General features: G+C 26.5%; 1 long non-coding RNA gene across 1 annotated transcript; it reads right to left on the bottom strand.

The window, feature by feature from the left end:
- Window positions 1–1,543: 1,543 nt before the first annotated feature.
- On the bottom strand, window positions 1,544–20,057 carry LOC146872723 (uncharacterized). The gene is made up of 3 exons (XR_014982677.1): window positions 19,766–20,057; window positions 3,114–3,173; window positions 1,544–1,923 (listed from the first exon to the last, which is right to left on the bottom strand). It is a non-coding gene; the product is annotated as an uncharacterized LOC146872723 (long non-coding RNA).
- Window positions 20,058–22,299: the final 2,242 nt, after the last annotated feature.

Raw genomic sequence — 22,299 nt, 5'->3', positions numbered from 1 at the left:
GTTCTAATAAATTTGAACTTGAATAATACAAAAAAATAAATTCCTCTAAAAAAGAAAAAAAAAATTTGTTTAATAAATCGTCGAAGGATGGATTACTAAAAGTATTTCAATAAAAATATATTCAATTATTAACTATAACATATTTATAATTATTCCTATAATTTTATATATATATATATATATATATATATATATATATATATATACATATATATGCATAAAATCAAATATTATATTATAATAGGCCATCAAAGAAAACAAAAAACAAGAAGTAAAGAAAGAAAGAAGAAAAGAAAAATAATATAAAAGAAACAACGTAATAGTATCAAGACGATTAACATTTAAGATGATTAATATCAATACTAATTACATTGATCTACAAGCCACCTGCATGAGCAACCATATGACATATACATACGTACATACATACATACATACATCTATACATACATACATATATATATACATATATATGTACATGTGTACATACATACATATATATATACATATATATGTACATGTGTACATACATGTAACGTAAGTCAGCATTAATTGTTATCATCGATACTCGTCCCTCAGCTTCCTCTATAACAGTATATAGATAACCCTAACACCGTTAGCTACCTCTCCGCGTTGACGTTTGAAGTGACCACAGCTGATCTCTCCCTCTCCCTAAATCTGCCTCGTCCACTCTCATTAGCGTGATTTTTTTTGGTAACTAGAGATTGTAATCCTTCTCTCTCTCTCTTTCTCTCTCCATCTCTCTCTCTCTCTCTCTCTCTCTCTCTCTCTCTCTCTCTCTCTCTATCTTTATCTATCTCTTTCTCTCTCTGTAGATCTGGTCGATTAATTTGCACTGATTATTCGCATGCTCTCCTTGTAACTCTGTGTTGTAAGCTTATCCTATTATCCGTTTAGGTATACGCAACTCGCATAACTACCGAGTAACGATCTTCGAGCTTATTCCATACGATCGTTTTGTATTTTTATGATTATTTTTTTCGTTCTTTATTTATTTTTTTTTCTTTTTTTTTTTTTTTTCTTTTCTTTTTTTTCTTTTTATTTCTACTTTTGTTTCCATTAACATTTATCTCTCATATTATATCTATTCAATAATAATCATAATAATAATAATAATAATAATAATAATAATAATAATAATAATAATAATAGTGTGTAAATTATATAATAAATTTGGAATGTGAGCTGATGATAAATTCGAAATTTCAGATATTTTTAATTATCTGCAATTTATATTCTCTTATATTTCTAGAAGAATTTTATACACACACAGGCATTATATATACATATATATATATATATATTTTTTTTTTATCTTGTATTATGTTAGAAAATAATAATAATTGTTATACAAATTTGAAACTTCGAATATTATTATAAATTAGACACTATTTTCTTTGTTTCCTTTGCAGAATAATAGAAATAAAAAAAGAAATTGTTAACTCTACGATATGATGCATGATATGATAAAAAAACAAAGAAATATTTGACATCGAATAAATTCGAATATTTTAATAAACTCAACACTATTGTTTTTCTTACTCCTTTTTTTTATTTTCGTTTCTCATTTGCAAATAATATTTATACAATGTCCAACAATGTCTTTCATCAACTATGACATTTTTAATTTAACGCATCGGACTCGCGACCTTAAAAAAAAGAATAAAAAAAAAAGAAATAAAAAAAAAATTGTTTTACGTAACGAATAGAAGAAAAATAGAGAAGGACAAAAAAAATGACGAATATTATTTTACGTAAATGAGCTAAGTTCCTCTCTATAATTATACTTAAAATAAAACGTTTCCGTAACAATAAATACTTATAACGCAAAAGCGATAAGTTTAAATAACTAAAATAATCGCTCTTTTGTAATTTCCAACGAGTATCGATCGAGTATTTCTTCTGAAAAAAAAAAAAAAATGAAAAATAAAAAAAAAAAAAAATAATACAAAAAATACAAAAACAAAAAAAGAAAAGTAAAAAAGAAAAAATGGAAAACGATTGTTTTCGAATACAAATGTATAAATTGAGAAGAAAATAAAAAATGAAGAAAAAGGAAAAAAAAAAAAATAAAAAAAGAGAACAAAAAAATAAAATCAAAAAAAGAAGAGAAAAATAAGTATCAAATTCGTTCGATTATCTCTGATCGAAACTTGAGTTTTCGATTAGTATTACTATAGTGATTATACACTGTCCAAAGAATCAAGATGTCTTTTTGATTGGTAAACTGAACCTGGTCAACTCACTGTAACTTTATACTTTCTGATCTTATTCGAGAAAAGTAACGATCCAATCGAATTACATTTGTCTTATCTATACTACAATATCTATATATGTATATACATAGATATAAACTAAGTACGTAAATAATATGTATATACATATACATATACATATCGTATGTACGTGTGTATATGTATATACGTATGTATATAAGTATGTATTTATCGTTTTTTAATTTTTTATAATAATTTTATATGTAATTTAAAAATCACATATACACATACACACACACACACACATATATGTATTTTTAAATATTAATTTATATTATTGAAAGAATATTAATTTTTTAAAATTTATTACATAAGAAAATTTTCATAATCTTCAATTATAAATTATACTTACAATTAATATAACTATATAGATATTTTTACATAGATGTTTTTTTAATATATAATAACTTCGTATAATCATTTTGAATTATTATAATTTTACTTTTTTTCTTTTCTATGAGTATCACATATTATATGATTTTTTTTCCTTTACTTCCAGAGACTAAATTAAACGATAAAGTTCAAATACAATAATACATAAATTCGAATATATTTTAAAATTGATCGTATAATTTGATAAAATAATTCGTATATCGCATGGTTCCTATTTTCTTTTCTTTTTTTTATTTTTTGTTTGTTTTTTGTATTTTTTTTTTTCTTTTTTTTTCATTTGATTGAAAAAAAATTAAGTTATACAAAGAATTAAAAAAGAAAGATTTAATTATTAATTACATGTTATATAAATAAATTAGAAATTTGTTACATACACACACACACACACATATATATATATATTTATAATATATATGTACATACCTTGATATCTGCGTCGAGCCAAACCTCGTTTCTCTCCATTTGGACCCATGATGTCCTTATCTGTAAAATAATAAATATATTACATAATATTAGAAAAATATAATCTCGATAAATATTAAATTAATAATATCGTCGATTCAATCTTTCATATAAATATATTATATATTTACATATATATTGAAAGGATAAGAAAAAGAAAATCGATAGTTACGAGAAACGTTAATTACAAAGGATGAACGAAAATCTTCCTCCTTATTTTATTTCCCCGGATTCATTTTTTCTCTTATTTTTCATTTTTTTTTCTTTTCTTTTTCTTTTCTTTTTTCTTTTCTTTTTTTTTTTTTTCTTTTTAACACAGTTTCTATCTCGCTAATTGCCCCATCCATCGAAAGACGAACGACGAGCGAGACTGATTATTGAATTCCTGCTTCTTTCCTTATTGTGCATTTTTATAATTGGCCGATTGTTGTCGGATTGCTCATCGAGCTGTATAAGAAATATTCCGAAGGATGTCTTTCTTTTTTCCTGTTTTATTTTGTTTTGTTTTGTTTTGTTTCGTTTCGTTTTGTTCTTCTTTATTCATTTTTCTTTTCTTTCTCTCTTTTTTCTTTTTCCTATTTTTTTTTTCTTTTTTTCTTTTTTAACGAAGAGAACTTCAATTAAAATATACATTAATAATTATAAATAAATATATTAAATAATATATATATATATATATATATATATATGTTAAAAAAGAAAATAAAAAGAAATAAAAATTTAATAACGCATGAATAAAAATAAAAAGTAATAGAATTAAACGAAATAATTATTATGAAAAATAAATATCTATATACAGACATACATATATATATATATATATATATAATATATATTCTAAAAATTTATAATTTAATAAATTAAAAGAAAAATAAATATAACATACTCTCATATATATATATATATATATATATATATATATATATATATATTTTTTTTTTATATATATATTTTTTTGTTGTGTGTCAAATTCACTTTCCCATTTTCAATTTGGAAAATAACTTAAATAAAAATCTCACAAAAGTCAGAAGACAAGAGAAAGATTATAATTGAGATTTTTATATTTCTTGCAAGTGAAAACGATACTATGTAAATTTCGATTGGATTACGTAAACATAGAGATAACAGTACAACAATTTAACCACGTGATTATATAAACGTCATCAGGTCTGTTCTTGACAGACTATACCTTGCCAACGACATCCCCTATCGTCTACTATCGTCTCTACTCCACTTCTGTGCCACCTACTCAAAACCGATCCCTTTGACCTGCGAAACAATCGTTCTGTGTCTATAAAACCGAAATAACACGCAATATCGTGTGCAATTGAATCTTTACTTTTGAAAATAACCAACTCAAATGACAATGCGTAATATAAACTCCTCTTTGAGTTTTGACGATAATGAACGAGGAAATAAATAAATAATATAAAAATATATTACAGAGAGAGAGAGAGAGAGAGAGAGAGAGAGAGAGAGAGAGAAGAAAAGAAAGAAGATATTGTCAAATTTAAAAAAAAATATTGAAATTATCCTTATTAGAAAAACAAATATATACATATATATATATATTTCTTTTATATATTAAAATTATATACATTTACTTAATTTTACAAAATAATCTTTATCAATGTATATAAGTATATATATATATATATTTCTTTTTTTCTAATATATATATATATATATATATATATATATATATATATATATCGAAGTAAAAACGAACGACTTTAAAGTGACCATTAACGCATAAAATATACATGTACAAACACCCACACATATATAAGATATCTCGAATAGAAGAGACCTGTGGCAGGTGAAGATAAGTAAATGAGATCGTTTGCGACAGGGCTTTATTGAATAATCCCGTTTCTCTTTTATCCCAATGCACCTGTATTCGTTTTGAAGTAGATGGTTCAAGTATTTTCAAAGCCTCCAGACGAACATATTATAATCGAATCGAATAGAAAAATCTGATCGAACACGAAATTAAACGATCCAAAGTCACGATCGTCATACATTCTTTCTACGTTTATTTAATATTAATTTAATATTTAACAAACAAAGGGATAAAATAAAACAAAAACAAAAAAAAAAAAAAAAAAAAAAAAGAAAAAGATAAAAAAATTATTTCGTCGTTTTTTACGTCGAAATTTTGAAAATGTAATATGTGTATACATATTATTTAAGAATATCTTAATCCGTGTCGATGATAAGCAATTTAAAAAAAAAAATGTCACTGTCCTCGAATCAACCTATTGTATTGAGTTCTTGTCGAGAGATATTGTTGAATTAAAGACAAGAGGGTGAGTAGGGAAAACTAGACTTGAATGGATAATTTGCGTCATAGATCTTTATTTTTTTTTTCTTTTTTCTTTTTCCTTCCTCCTTTCTTTTCACTTGATGATTATATACGTTGCTTTGTAATAGATTAAATGGGTTTATTGTAATATGCATTATTAATAAAGTGCATTTATTATAGCTTGCATTTATAATTAAACTGTACTTATTGTAATACGAATTAATAATGCAATGCATATATTCTAATAATAATTAATAATTAAATGCACTTGCCTACGCATGTCTAATACAATAATATAATTTCATGTAATATAATATTATAAAAAAATAATACATTATATATATATATATATATATATATATATAGATATATTTATATAATTCGTAAAATATGTCAAACACGTTTGTCTTTCCAATCAGAAAAAAAAAAGAAAAAAAAAGAAAGAAAGATGAAGAAGAAAGACTCTCGGTTTTCACCTGATGTAAAAATGTACAGAAAAAAAATAAACGAAATAAAAAATTAAAAAAAATAAAAATATACAATAAAATAAAAAACGAGAGAACGATGATCTCCGATGAGGAACAGCTGTATTATATTTACGAGTTGTTAATGTCAAGGCAACAACAAGCTTATTTCCTTATTAATATACTATTATGTAATAAACTTGAAGTATGGTGCATCGATAACGCAAGTATCTTTCAATGTCCACTACGAACGTCTGACCTGTGACGTAAACCTTAATGCATTACCAAACACACGTGTGTACGTACACACAATACAGGCCCACGTAAACATATATATGTATATATATATATATATATGCACATACACATACCTATTTAAAATTCTATATAATAGAATCGATGTATCGTAAATTTTGTGAACTAACAAAAACGTATAATCTTTTTGCTTTCTTTTCAAATGGAAACCGATGACATAAAGAATTTGATATATATATATATATATATATATATATATTTCTTTTTTTTTTTTCTAATACTCCCCGTTTCTCTACATTACGCAATAACTTTATTCTTTCTTTTTTTCCATAGAGAATTAACAAGAAACACGAATATATATATATATATATATATATATATATATACTTTTTGCTTCTAAAATGATGTCGACAAAATTTATTGATAGAATAAAGTTCCTACTTTCTCGTTCATTAAATTCTAAAATATTACATACCGATGAATATCTCGATTAAATATCTTCCACCTTAATATTATTAATCTATAAATATACGTAAAAGAAGAAAGAAAAAAAGAAAAACAAAAAAAGAAAGAGAAAGAAAGAGAAAAATCAACAAAAAAAAAGAATCAGGCTAAAAGAATCTTGAAAGAGAGAGAGAGAGAGAGAGAGAGAGAGAGAGAGAGAGAAAGAGAGAGAGAGAGAGAGATAGAGAGAGAGAGAGAGAGAAAGAGAGAGAGAGAGAGAGAGTATATAATCGATTTTCTTTACAATCGCGATTAAATACTTATTCTTCTTAAATTTTTCCCCGGGGAAAAAAAATAAACGAACAAAGAAAGAAAAAGAAAAAAAAAAGAAAAAAGAAAAAATTGATATGGGGAAAATAATAAATAAAAATTGGGAATACTTTGACGAATAATAAAGTTACCATGGAATATAATATGTGTTATTCTCCTTACGAAATAGGAAATGCATGTCTCGTAGATCTTTTATACTATAAATCAACTATACGTCTGGCAGTAAAATTGAATTTAATATTCCGTCCTACCTCTCTTCAAAAGAAAAAGATAGAGAGAGAAAGAGAGAGAGAGGGAGAGAGAGGGAGAGAATATGTATATGTATATGTGTGCGTATGGTATTAGGTATAGAAATAATAATTATTATCAAATGCTACGTGTTCATTCATACACTCATACAGACAGTTATACACCCACATACGATAAACTTTATATACAAAATATTACATAGCTTCGCGAAGACTAATAGAATTTGCATTTGAAATACTTTGACCTTTCGAGGTATTTGAAATGCGGTAGTTTGTGGTTACCTAGATTTTACCTTCCTACTATGTACATACGAACTCTCTGTCTGTATCTCTGTCTGTCTCTATATCTGTCTGTCTGTCTATCTGTTCACGTCTGTCCGTCAGTCGACGACAACAACGAACGACAACATTCAGTTCAACCCAATCGTAATGACGTTTTCGTCGAGCCAACACCATTACCACCATCATACACGTGTATTGATACATACCATGGGGCTTTTAAAGAGGGGAGAGCTTTCTCATTTTCGTATTTTAAATCGTGACTTTAAACGATATCACCACCTATGTCTCTAAGTAATCTCAATTAAATGAAATCTCGCGTTGTTCGGAATGTGTTGCTCGGAAAAGAAGAAAGAAAGAAAGAAAGGAAGAAAAAAAAAAAAAATAGAAAAGAAAAAAAAAAAAGAAAAGTAAAAAAGAAAACCATTTCTAAACGAGTTCTTAGATAACTATATCCTTTTTAGTAGTAGATTCGTATAGTTAACGAGCTAAGTTTAAAGGCACGTAGCGATAAAAGTAGTTTTCTCTCTTACATAGTAAACTAAATACTAAACTCTCTACATGTTGTATCGTGATCTCTCTGAAATGAATTTCGAGATTCGTTTGATTCCATTCACGTAGAAACGATTTGATGATTTTTTTTTCTTTCTTTTTCTATTTTTTCTATTTTTCTGATTTTTTTTTTTTTTTTTTTTTTTTTTTTCTTTTTTTTTTAAAATAACGCGATACGTCAACAATTTAAAATTCGTTTCTACATATATTTATTTATTTATTTATTTATTGATATATATATATATAATATTTATTTTATAAAATATTTTTATTAATTAATATCAAGTATTTTGTAAAATAAATAATCAATAGATGTATAAAAATATTTTTGTTATGTTTATTATATTTATAATAAATATAATAAACATAATAAAAAATATAATATATATATATATATATATATATATACGTGTATGTATATAAAATATGATGAAATATCTGATATAATTGATCAGTATAAATAATTAAATCTCAGGTTTTATATTTGAATTTATTATAAATATTAACACCATCTACGTTTATAAAATATTGACAAATTATTATATATTAACAAATATTTTTATTTAAATAATGATGAAAAATTTTTCTATAACAATCGATCTAATATCAATCACTTATATTATTATACATTACGTACTGATATTTTATTAGAATAAAAAAAAGATCCGACCATTCATTTGAAATACCGATTAAAAATAAATATTAATAGGAATTCAACATAGAGCAACTTTTTTTTTTTGTAAAATCATAATTGTTTTCTTGTTTTTTGCTTTTTTTCTTTTTTTTTTTTTTTATTTTTTTCTTTTTTTATGACAAATGCATAAGAACGTAGAAAACGCGGAAGTAAGGGTTGGGTTTGAAAACGTTTTATATTATTGACTCATCGTCTCATAGTCAATGTTCATCATTCATGTTTCAAGGTATCCTAAGACACTAGAAGCGAGCATAAAGAGTTGTTGATCATTGAAAAAGGAAATACTTCTAATTCTACTTCTTAAGAAAACGTAAATGTAAGATATATGTACATAGACAATAACGATATATATATATATATGTGTGTGTCTCTATATATATATACACATATACGTACATATATATAGATATACAGGGTAATTTAAAAGTTACCGAACGATTATAAAAAAAAAAAAAAAATTATCCTTTTCCAAAACCATACGTATTAATTTTATAAAATTTGCTTGTAGATTTAAAAGAAGAAAAAAAAGAAAAAAGAAATAATCCTAAAGGCTTGTAGCGTCATCTACAATGTGAAAAGAAAAAATAAATTGATCTGGAAAGCGTAATTGATAAAAAAAAAAAGAGGAATCATGAGCCAAGAACTTTTGGCTCACTCTATACATAATGTTGTTTCGATCGATCGAAGAAACTAGTTTCATAAACGATTCTAATCACGTCTTACGATAATATTATCGATATCTCTACTTCGTAACTACGACAAAGACGACTTAGATAATTATATGCATACTTCGGAGAATTTCCTGATGTATGATTAGACTAAACGGGTTTTCAAAAAGTGTCACGCGATATGGAATGGCTCGAATCGTTGTTCGTTAGAATATCTCTATTCGCATTTCTATTCGACATGTTCCTTCTAATAATTCCAATCACGTACTAATCGTATTAGACAGAAAGAAATTATTGTTCAGAGAATTTTGTGAAAAAAAATTTTATTAGTCCCTTCAACGTTAATCAAATTTCTCAATGCATTATATATTATTAATTATAAATCTTATAAAAGTGTTTTCTGAAAAATTGCTCTCTCTCGATTTTTCTTGTTTTTTTCTTTTTTTTTTTTTTATTCATTTAATTACAACTTTTTTTGATTTCTTTCTTTTTTGGTTTTTTCTTTTTCTTGTACGAATGCTTAACGTTCATTATTTTAGTACGAAATAAAGTTAACTTTACAATTATAAATATCGAGAGCCGAATCACGACTAATATTCATAATTAATGTAAAAACTTACTTAACTTACAGAACTTACTTTTCTTACTTGAAATTAATATTCTTAATTTTCAATATTGTTGAAAATTTCTAAAAATTATATATATAATAAAAAAAAAAAAAAATTTATACATATATATCTAAAAAAATCTGAATCGATTATCAAATCCATGTATTTTAGAAAATCTATGTCATTTAGTTTATACTTAGTATTGTTTAACAAAAATTGGATACATTTAAAATAATAACAAAGCGTGTTATTTTTTTTTCCAGATGACTATAAAAATGATGCATTTTTAATCGTCATTAAAAATGATCAGAGTAATAACTAATTGAAAATATTATTTTTTTCTTTACTCATGATTACTGTTCAATTAAATAAATTAAAAAGTTAAAAGAAAAAAAGGAAAGAGAAAAGAGAAAAAAGGATCGATTAAATATGAAAACGGATTAAACAGAATTAAAATGAGAGGAAGGAAAAAAAAAAAAGATCTGTGAGGAGAAGAAAAAAAATAGAATGAGTACGGAGGAAGAAATATAAATAAAAGGGAAGAAAAACGAAAGAATAAAAAAAATTATATAAAAATGGATGAAGAGAGAGAGAGAGAGAGAGAGAGAGCTAAAAATAACTAAAAAAAAAAAAGAAGAAAAAAAAAACAGCAGAGAAACAAACAAACAAACAAAAATATCAACAATAAGAAAAATTACATTACCGACGACTTTATTCACTTTGACGCTATTCACTGAAAATGTTAATATTCAAATAGATAAAGAGAGTATGAGAAAGAGAGAGAGAGAGAGGAGGAAGCTCATTGTATATATACATATATATATATATATATAACATCTCACTTCCTCCTCTTAGTCGTTTAACGTCTAGAGTTTGCTGCAGCAGCAGCAGCAGTAACAGCAGCGGCAACAGCCTAGCAAATGTAATCCATGATTCAGTTTTTTCTCGCGATTTGCACTCGACCGATAGACGCCGCGGCGAGTTTGTTACGTAAGTAGTATATACCAACTATCTCTCTTTCTCTCTTTCTTTCTCCTGAGATCTATAGATCGGCGTTCCGTGAGTCGTGATCGACCGAGGAAAATTGTATTATCGAAAGTGAGATTGCTTGAGAGTCTCGGAAGTGGCACGAAACGAAATACGTGCATAATCGAAGCGGAGGACTCATAGGTCGTGATCTCTCTCTCGTGACTTCAAACATATAAACCAAGGACGCGATGAATGAAGTAATCACATAAGTAAACATATGTGTTTATATATAAATATATATTTATTTATATATATATATATATGCATGTTTAACTGTTTACATGGATACATACAGATAAGATGAACCATATGACTCGATCGTAATCATTTTTTTTTCCTCTAATTTTGATCTAATGTAATGATAAAAATTCAGTTTCAATTAATATGTATCTGTGTGTTTGTATGTATATATGTATGTTATTATCATTATTATTATTATTATTATTATTATTATTATTATTATTATTATTATTATTATTATTATTAGTATGTATTGTGTGTGTATAATCGATCATTTTTTTTAACAAATTCTGAGATCAAATTTATATACGAAAATGATTGAATGATTGAATTTTTAATTGATCATATTGCATTATATATATATATATATATATATATATATATATATATATGTATATAGGATAATTATAGAAGTATATACGTATTTATATGTTTAAAAGATTCTGATAAATATTTTTTATCTCGAAGTAATAAGGTGTTCAAAGTCGACGAGATCTCACTTTCTCCGTTCTCTCTTTGATCACGATCTATCGAAGTAATAAATCTCGAGGATCTATTCATTCATCCATTAAATCAACCAATAAGTAACATAAGAAATTTTATTTATTTTTTATCGAAATAAAGGGCACAGAGTGAAAATGTCTCTCTATCAAAAAATAAATAATATACATCGTCGTTTATTTTTCATATATATATATATATATATATATATATATATATATATGTACGTATCGAAAATTTCGAGCGTGTAAAGTATAATATTTAAAACGTTCAATATTGTTTATTTAAATATAAAATATAAAAATTCTATGAATATATTATTAATAAAACTAATTAATAAATCTAATTAAATATATCATTTACTTTACACTCGAAATTTTTAACTATAATATTTGATATCTAAATAAACGAACACTGAAAATCTTCTGGCATTACTCTATTACTCGATTACTCTATTATTCAATACAATCTAATACTATATTAAGTTGTATCGATATATATATATATATATATATATATGTGTGTATATATATACTTAATAAATGACTCGTAGAAATCACACGAATAAATAAAAAAAAAAAAAAAAAAAAGAAATAATAATAATAATAATAATAGTAATAAAAATAAAAGAAAAAGAAAAAAACTATCAAATCATATAAATGATGATGATAAATGATATAAATCCTTGGATTTATATGTTCGATTTATATCGATCGAAAGATTTTTTTACTTGATCTCATATACGGATCTATTCAAGTTTAACGTAATCGAATAGTGTGTACATAGTATGCATTTACGTACACAGACAGATAGATACATACATACATGCATACATACGTCGTTCTAAACTATATCAAGAAAAATTGATATACTCGAGGAACGTTAATAACGTCGCTCGCGTGAACGGCCACAGACAATATACACGTATGTACATACATATAACGTAATCGTTGTAGATAACATAAGTTTCATAAACTTCATATGCAGAATAATGTCCGTAACCACCATCGAGTTGTTTTTTTCTTTTTTTTTTTTTTTTTTTTTACAATTAAAACCACTCGCTTGTTAATTAACACGAACATTATTCGATTAAATTAACAAAAGAAAAAAAAAAAATTAAAAAAGAAAAGAGAGAGAGAGAGAATAATAAAAAAAAATATTGAAAGAAACGAAAAGAAGAAGAAAATTAATAGAAAAAAAATAAATAAATAAATGAATAAATAAATAAATTACGAGACAACGAGATTACGTTCCACGCGCGAATTAAGTTAAAAAAGGGAAAGAATTTATATACGAACAAAAAATGAAAGATAAAAGTGAAATATAAAAATAAAACAACACACAAATAAATGAATAAATAAATAAGTAAATAAATAAGTAAATAAATAAGTAAGTAAAGAAATAAAGAAATTATATTATTGTACGAATGAAAGTAAAATTATTGAAAGAACGGGATAAATATGTAAACAAAAAATAAATAAATAAAAAAAAGAAAAAGAAAAAAAAAAGGGGGGAGAGTAAGTGTTAGAGAGGACGACAAAAAAGGGACGAATAAAGAAGAAAAAAAATAATAAAAAAGAAATTGAACAGACAATACGATCGCACTTTTTTTTTTCCAAGAGCAAACGTTAAATCGAAAAGAAGAAAAACATGTTGGGATAGTTGGTGGATAGTTGGCGTAAGAGGGGTTGGAGAGGGTTTCAAGAGAAGGGAGAAGGTACCACTAGTGGTCTGTTACTGCAAACTCGGTGGGAAAATGACCGCGGCTTGCTCGAGAATTGCTTCGATATGAGCTAATGCGCACCGCAAAACACGCAAGACGCATTACGTAACACTTCTGCTAAACTCTGCGGAACACGGTATACGTGTTTTATACACACACACACACACACATGTTCCTGTACATATGTGTACGTATATATTTCTTACTACGGCAACTCCAAGAGATATATACCGAGTACGCATTTATTAACGAGTAATCGTTCTATCGCAGTTTCCGCCGAAAGGGAACTATAATAATTCGCCACAATAATTCTTCTATCGTATATATATATATATATATATATATATATATATAAAACGAGCATACTTTCGAAAAAAAAATATATATATATAAGCGTGTGCGTGTGTGATTTCGTGCGAGAAAGAATTAAAAAAGATCAACTTCTATAAGCGTTATATACGTAAATAAGTAGGATATGTATGCACCCGTATGCATGCATGTCTATATTTATGTGTATGTGTATGTATGTGTATGTATGTGTGTTTGTGTTTGTGTATATATATACTCGAACGAAATTAAGTTCAAGGTATCGAGAGTTGGATCTAACAAGTTAAAGTCTGACCACGCGTACTACTGACTACTTGCGGTAGGTAAGTTTCTTCTTTCTCCCTTCTCTCTCTATCTCATCCTCATCCTCATCCTCTCTTTCTCCTTCTCCTCCTCCTTCACCTTTATTCCATTCTCCCTTACGAATTTAATGGTAATCTAATGGTAAGGTTTAATTTAGACGATTAAATTATAATTCGTATAATAATAAAAATTATTACGACGATAATACGAAATAATTACTAACAATAATTTCTGATGAGAAGGTATTTAAGATTAAAAAAAAAAAAATAAATAAATAAATGATTTATCATATCATTATAACTGAGACGAGTTTGAGAGAAATAGAAAAAAAACAAAAAGAAAAAAAAAAAGAAAAGAAAAGAAAAAAAGAAATCTTACTAGCTTGCAAATGAAATCTAGGATTGTAAAGTTTTAAAACACAAAAAGAAAAAAAAAACACGATGGAATTATTTTATTAAACTGATAACGAGTTTGAGAGAAATGAAAGGAAGAGATTAAAAAAAGGAGAGAAAAAATGCTGCATGTTTACGAATGAAATCTAAAGAATGATAAAAGAAAAGAAAAAAAAAAAATTGCAATTTTTATTTATTCGCCAAGACAACATACGTGACGCTTAACGAGAGACATTATTTATCATTAATAAGATAAATATATATTTCGTAATTCATCTGCCTTAGAATTATTATTAGATTTGAAGGAGTTTAAGAGAAATCAAGAAAAAAATACTGCGTTTATAAATGAAGTAAGAAAAAAAAGAAATAAAAAAAAAAAAATACAATTTTCATAAATTTGTAAGAAAATCACATGAATCGCATTATATATATATATATATATATATATATATATATATATATATATATATATGCATGTCTGCATGCATGTACAAATGATAAATAATTATAAAATCAACGGATTCGATAAAAAAAATAAAGAAAAAAAAATGGCTGCTTTTATAAATGAAATTAAAAAGCACTTTGCGTTCATATATGTCTTTCCAATTCTTATCTTCTTTCCATTGCGTACAATTTCTAATATCTAAGATCGTTTTACTGAGTTGTGTGCATCGATGAAAGCCCACGTACACATCATATATATACACATACATGCATATATATACATATACATATATATATATATATATATATATACATATACATATATATATATATATATATATATATATATATATATATTCCTTCTCTCTTCTGTTTCATCCTCCTTATTACGTAAGCAATGTCAATGTAATTGACATGAAATAATAAAAAGTAACGCTAATTATTTATGTAACAATTCTGTCCGAGTTAGCAAACAATAAAAAGGACAAGAACTTTGAAAGATGATGAAGAAAAAATTAGACTATAATCTAGACGATTTTTGATTTACCTTGTTTATCATTGATTTATATTAAAAATGCTAAAGTATTAAAAAAGAAAAAGAAAAAGAAAAAAAGCAGAAAAGAAAGAAAAAAAAATCTTTCATAACGTTTTTCTTGTGTTTCCTTCTTCTTTTTTTTTTTTCCCCTATTATATCTCGAATAAAAAATTCGTATGTGTTCATCGGTCTTCCGTGAGTCAGAATAATTATTTTTAACAAATTATAATCTAAAGTATACTATTTCATTAGCATAGTTCAATGTAAACGCATACCCACATACATACATATATATATACCCGTTGATTTAAGCTTGAGTTATGTAGACATGTACGTATATGTATGTATGTGTGTATGTATGTATGTATCTATTTATGTATGTATGTATATATGTACATAGAACGTAATACAAGAGGTTAGACTAGGTCGAATGTCGATGATGCGAAGTGCATGCGTAACAAATAAACGCATGAATGCATGTGTGTACGTGGGTCTCCGTTGCTCTAGTACTGTTGTATTGCTTTTGAGATTATGTACGATACATACGACGACGACGACGACGACGACAATGATAAGCAACAGTATGGCGTTATATCATCGTTCGAGGCGATATCGCAACGGCTTCTAGTCTTTTTACCGATATGCAATAGTGCAGTCAGAGGCTCGTTTCTAACGTAAAAAAAAAATGTGATAGCTCATAAATGTGTCGATCTTATATAGTTTTATTCCACTTAATTTTCCAATCCCGATCATTAAAGATCATCTTTTTGTCTTTCTTCGTGAGCGAGCGTTCTTCCTTGTCTTTTTAATTTCTCCCTCTCCCTCTCCCTCTCTCTCTCTCTCTCTCTCTCTCTCTCTCTCTCTCTCTCTCTCTCTCTCTCTCTCTTTATTTTTGTGTATGTATATATGTTTTTTTTTATTCTTATTATTATTATTATTATAACAATATAACAATAATATATACTGTGTTAACTTTGCATTTTATAATGTCGAAAATAATCTATACTCAAGCGGCTGTGACGAGATATTCAATAATAGAAATAATATATATATTATTTTTTATTAATATAATATATATATATATATATATAAAGTTTACATAATTTTGGTTTTTAATAATTTTTACTGAAAATATAAAATATAAAAAATATTGTGTATGTGTATATTTATTTAAATATATTACGTATATCATTACAAATATTTATAGTTATTTAGATAATTTTCAGCGCGTAAAAAGAAAAAAAAGAAATGAAAATTCCATAAAAAAATAGAAATACCAAAACAATGACGAAATTTTATAAATATATTTGAAAAAAAATAATTTAGATTAGCACACACATACATACACACACACACACACACACACACACACAACAATAAAACATGATTGGTTCATTCTTTTTTATTATTTTTTTTTTTTATTTTATTATTTTTCTAAACTAGATGAATTCATAATCGTCTCTTACGTAATACTGATCAATAATTAATGAATAAAATGTTAACTTTAGAAGAGACGTCGTCAATTGATTACCGAGTCATTATTTCTTGTTTTCCTTTTTTTTTCCTTTTTTTTATTTTTTTTTTCCTTTTTTTCCCAGACATTCATCGCATCGAATAAATTTATATATAAAATTCCCATTGGTATTAGTAACGGGTAATAACAATCATCGAGGGCCAGCCGCCGATGATAGGTCAGAGCCCCTTTAAGGACCCTCTCATAAAGCGACAAAGAGAGAAAAAAATATAATCTTTGACGATTTCAATCTGTCTGTATATGGCGATTACCCGGGAGTTGCATCGCTATGACGCCGATAAATCCAATCTTGCGATACGAAGAGTGATATGGTGGTCGGGAAGTGGGGATATGAATTGGTAAGGGAAGGAAAGAGAAGGAAGGAAAAGGCGAATTAAAAATCGACACTCGATAGATATTAATTGGAGATCGAATTGTGTTAGACAAACAAAAAGAGAAAGAGAGAGAACAAGGACTTATAGTTAGCAACTTAGGTTAAGCATTTAAGTATTTCAAATTAAATAGCTTTGATAAAAATTTCTTTGTTTTTTAAATTTATATGTGTATTCTTTTTCACACTATAGTCATAAAATAATCATATATATATATTACTATTTATATATATATATATACTATTAATTTATATATATATATATATATTACTATTTTTACTAGTAGTATAATCTGTATGTATATATATATGCAATATACTTTTTTATTGTACTATAATGTAGTCATATATATTACTATAGTACATATATAAACGTACATATCTGTCACTGCATAGTAAATTAAAACTACATATATATATATATATATATATATATATATATATACACATATAGTACATTCTAATGCTATAGAAACATATGATTTATTAAAAAATTATACTCGTTATGTATAGTACTTGTTTACCTGTACTTGTTATACTGTTTACGTATATATCGTTGAATATCCAGAAATAATAACACACAAATACAAACTCATACAATAAATACATAGTTATATACATACACGCATGCACGCACGCACGTACGCGCACATAGACGTGCATAAACCTAAGTACGTGCTTTTATTCTTTTTATAATTTTTTTTGTCTTTTTTATCTTTTTTTTTTTTTTTTTTCTTCATGTAACAAGACCTGTCGTTTGCGAAAGAATGCATGCTCGTGAAAAATGAGATGTCACGACGCATCATTTAACGCCATTCGACTTATATAATTTCATAAAATCAGGAAGTACCTTCGAAAATAATGAAGAAAAAAAATTTCTGGACAAATACAGATAATCCTTCGATGATTCGCATAAACGTCCTCCGTCTCATCATGATCATCAGCACTATAACACCATCATCACCATCATCATCTTCATCGTCATCGTCATCGTCATTCACCAACACTACTCACCATTATATTTTCCATAGAAGAAGTTTCTTTAGCGCAAAGTTAAGAGAGATCCGTACTTTCACGTAGAGAGATAGATAATCGTCTTATCAATAAAATATGGCGTACCTACATACATGTTCACATTTATTTATGTATGTACAAAATACATATGTAGTAAATACGCGTGTACAGTGCAAATAATTTCATCGTAAATAATGCATATGTAAAGTACTAACAAAGAAATCGATAAATTATTCATAAAAGGTTAAAACTATATCGATAAATTAACTTTACACTCTCTAACTATTTATATGTCTAAAAAGAAACATTAACTGTACTGGCGAACGTTAAAAGAAAAACTAATTAATAAATTCAATTGTTTAAACTTAAAACTTTTTAAATAATAATTGGTGAATCGTGTCATTAAATGAAATAATTATGTATGTTATATATATATATGTACATATGTATGTTAATATCAATAAACGAACTTCGTTTTCTCTCTTTCTCTCATTTACTCGTTTTTTCATCTAATCACCTCATCGATATTTAACAAAAGCATCTAATTCGTTCGATCGCCGATATAAAAAATACAACGAATTTGAATGCCTTAAGATGATCGATCAATTTATCTATAAAAACAATCTTAAAAGAGAGAGAGAGAGAGAGAGAGAGAGAGAGAGAGAGAGAGAATTAAACTTTTTCTTCCATATCTTTATCTTTATTTTCGAAAAATTCGACGATGACAATGACAATAATGATGATGTTGATGATGATGATGATGATGATGATGATGATGATGAAAGGATGCACACCTATAAGAATGCAAAAATGACGCATCGAGTCGCGAAAACACGATATTTTCTGATAGATACACAAAGTTTGATAAGACTAAATAGATCGTAGAGATCTGATTACGAGAACTAAGTAAGTAAGTAAGTAAGTAAGTAAGTAAGTGTATGTAACTAAGTACGAACAATGTAAATAACGATCGAGTTATGGATAAAACGTACCGAGTGAGAAGAGGGATGGGCTGGAGTGGGAGTGGGGGTGGGGAAGGATATATATTAAGAGAGGCACGTTCCTATCACATGCAACGATTGAAGATCATAAAGAGATGAGTAAATGCAAATTTTCTTATCGTCTAGCCAACTTAGTTCAACTTGCAATGATGTGTGTATGTATGTATTTCTATATTCGCGTGAATGTAAATATGCGCGCGCGCGCGCTCGCGCGCGGTGTATGTCTACATGTATACTTCTATAAAGAAAAAGAACAAGAAAAAAAAAGAAAGAAAAAAAGAAAAAAGAAAGAAAGAAAATAAAAAAAGTACTGAAAAAAAAAAAAATAAGGAAACAAAATAAAAATAACTCACCGTAACAGACGAATCAATTGTCGATCTAACGAACGTTCCACATTTTTTGATATAGTTTCAAACGTAACCCTGTCCATATAGTTTTGAAATAAAATGACGTAGAAAGATAAAGCGACGATTAATAGGAGACAAATATTTATATATGTAAGAGAAGAGAAATTCGTGAAAACACTAACAAGTTCACAACTTCGCGCCGACGCGCGACGACGAGAAACGCGCACAAACACAGCGACCGTCTCGAAGATAGCCGATTATACAACAACTCGCGGCGCGAGAACTCTACGAAGAACTTTGAATATGTATGGTATCCACGCTAGTTGGCGCCACTGAACAACAAGTCTCTTTCTATTGGTACATCGTTAAGGCCGTTCACTACCTTTCGTTTGTAAAGCGTATGCGATTACAGCGACACGTATGGGCAAAATATGAACTACGAATCCAAATGAAGAACACTGTCCCCATCGTGCGTCTAATAAGCTCAGTTAGTTATAATCCATCTAACGTATAATTATTGATTTTGTGTGAGTAGAGTAAGTAATTTATTTTACTGTTAACTCACACTTTTCAATATCTCATATATATTAGGTGTACCGGAAAATTCTGTTCGTTCCGGTTACAACGAGTTTCAACAAGTATTCTCATATTTATTTGACGCATATTTGACTTTTTCTTTTTATCATTGAATGTAATACATACTGACCTAACGAATGAACAAAGTTGATTTATGTTAGTGATCGTGTACTCATGGCTATTGATAAAATTTATTCACGTCATTGTATTTTGTACGAGTTCCAACAAGGAAGAAATGCCATAAAAATGCTATAGAAATTTATTGAAAGTACATTTAATGAAAGTACAGATTTCTGATGTGAACATGCAGAAAATGGTTCGAAAATTTTGAAATAGGTTATTTTGAGCTTTCTGATAAGCCACGCTCTGGGCGATTATCTTTGATCGATAACGATACTATCAAGATCATGTAAGATCAAAAATCTGATAACATCGGAGATTGCTAGATTTAACTCAACAAACCATTTCAGATCATATTCGGAAATTAGGATAATAATTGTTAAATTCGCGAATTTAAAGAAATTATCTTGTAAGAAGCATTACTGACGATGTAAAGTGTAAAGTGTAAAGTGTAAATGAAAAAGAAAACGTCGATGTGTACTCCTTGAAATATAAAAAAGTACTAACTCGATTATTGTTAAGTCAATAAAAAGATCGAATATGTTTATATTGCGCAAGGTCAATTAACACCGAAATTAGAATCTTTAAGTATTAAAATTTTAAATAAAAATTATTTTAAATTTCTCGCGCATTAAAATCTTTATGACTTCGGACATAAATTTACTTATTTTTACCATAGAATTATCTGTTCAAAGAGTGACCTAGTAAACTTCTCCGTGAGAGTATCGTGAAACGCGTTTCTTTGCATTTCGAATGATTCAGAAAATCTAAGTATTAGCTATTTATATACACAGACAAATAGGTAATCGTTGCTTCATGAAACAAACATATCCCATTCAACGTGATATGCCAATCAATAGTAAAAGTACGAGCTACTTCTCGTTTGTCGGAATTTCCATGGCTCTTCACAGTACAAAACTTTTTCTTCGCAAAAAATATCGAAAACAGCATTTACATCTACAATGATAACAGGAGTAATTCATGATCAATTTTAATGGACATGATCTCATTTTAATGACGAAAGTTTAATCTAGGATCCCGCTTTCTTGAATTTTTGAAAAAAAAAACTTTATTTGATTATAAACTATGCTCAATACAATACCATTGTTTAACACGACTTTTTTCAAAAAATAAAAAGATTTTTATAAATTCGAAAAAGCATAATCGTAGATTAAATCTTCGTCTTTAAAATATTACATTGTTAAACAAAATCGGTTAACGATTATGCCTATTCTTATTGTTTACGTAAATCATTATAAAAGGTGGGATGATGAACGGCCTTAACGAACAAACGAGCCTATCTAAAAATGAAAGATAATAAACGAATCTCTTCTATTTACTTGTATGTGCATCTTTTTATAAATTTAAATATGTAAAAAATTCAATTATAAGTCGAATATTTATCTTGCTGCAATGGCAGAGTAACATTTTTATTTTTCATCATTAAAATATATATGTATATATATATAAAAGTAATTACAAATTATAAAAAGAAAGAGACTTGTATATAAATATATACACATATATGTGTATGTATAATATTCAAAGTCGTAAATTTTATAAGTTAACAATATATATATCAATGAATCTTAATTTAAAATAAACATGATTATGAAACATTGTATATCTTATATTATTATATATTATACAATGTTTAATAAATTTATGTATATATATATATATATATTGTTATTGTTTAGCGTTTCTTCCTAAATGAAACTAATTTAAAAATAGCACCATTTCAATTACAAGAAGAATCACTCTTAAGATTAAAAATAATCAACAATAAAAATATATAATTAAAATATAACAATTTGAACAGATATTAAATATAAAATTGATAA

This window comes from Vespa mandarinia, chromosome 10, assembly GCF_050613455.1.
Source record: "Vespa mandarinia isolate Hongniang chromosome 10, ASM5061345v1, whole genome shotgun sequence".
Lineage (NCBI taxonomy): Eukaryota > Metazoa > Arthropoda > Insecta > Hymenoptera > Vespidae > Vespa > Vespa mandarinia.
Note: the sequence above shows the minus strand (reverse complement) of the source record. Positions and strands in the feature narration are given on the sequence as shown.